The following is a 924-nucleotide window of genomic DNA, read 5'->3' as shown; positions in this document are numbered from 1 at the left end:
TAAGCCATTATTTTTATTACTATAATGATTATTGTGGGACGTCACATAGGACCACAGCATCTGGACAATCTTCATGTTATTTAGAAATGTAACAGTTCTCCAGGGGAACTTGGAAGCACCTTGGGTCTGTCAGGCGTGCGCACAGAAGACAGAATAGCTGTTTACAACGCTGAGGAGGAATCTTGCAATTGGATTAAGCCTCTTTAAAAACTGAAGTGATTCATGTTGCCTCTTTGATCCAGGAGCCCCAGATCACTATGTCCCAGGGGTTCTCCCTGTCGAGATCTGAAGCACCTACAGTAGACTCAAGGTCCCCCTCAGGAAATGGCAGCTCTTAGCTTTCACTCCTTTTTGAGCGCAGAAAAGTAATAGAGCTGTTTCTTGTGGCCAAGAGCTCAGCAAAGCCCCAAGCAGGGCAGAAGGTTTTTAACTGCGGGTTCCTGTCTGGAAGATCTTTCTCCCCACACCTTTTTGTTGCGTGCCCGCTGTCCGTGGCCCCAAGCCCTGGGATCTCCTGGTCAACCTCCCTCTGGCTCTGGGCAAGCTGCCATCAAAGACCAGGAAGGAGGCTCTGGCGATGGAAGGGGGCACCCTGGCGATCCAGACCCGTCTTTCTGTCCGGCGAACTCCTCTGTTCACGTTTACAAGCTCCGTTGCACAGGGTGGGGTCCACGGGCTCCCCCGGGGGGCCGTGGGTGCTGGCCTGGGTGTCCCCTTCGGGATCCCTTGTTACTAACCGATGACCTCGCTCTGCTCCCTGTTTCCTATTTGTCCCGAGAAACCCGTTGGTCACTGGACACGCCGAGCCGCCTTCCAGGACCGTGCTGTGACGGGTTGGGCCCACGGGCGCATCACACGTCTGTCCGAAGCCGCTGGGTTGCTCTTGTGGAGGCAGGGTGCGCCCCCCCCGCCCGGCCGAGACCG

This window comes from Alligator sinensis, unplaced genomic scaffold (genome assembly GCF_000455745.1).
Source record: "Alligator sinensis unplaced genomic scaffold, ASM45574v1 scaffold596_1, whole genome shotgun sequence".
Taxonomy (NCBI): Eukaryota; Metazoa; Chordata; order Crocodylia; family Alligatoridae; genus Alligator; species Alligator sinensis.
The sequence above is the reverse complement of the archived record's forward strand: the minus strand, read 5'-3'. Positions refer to the sequence as shown.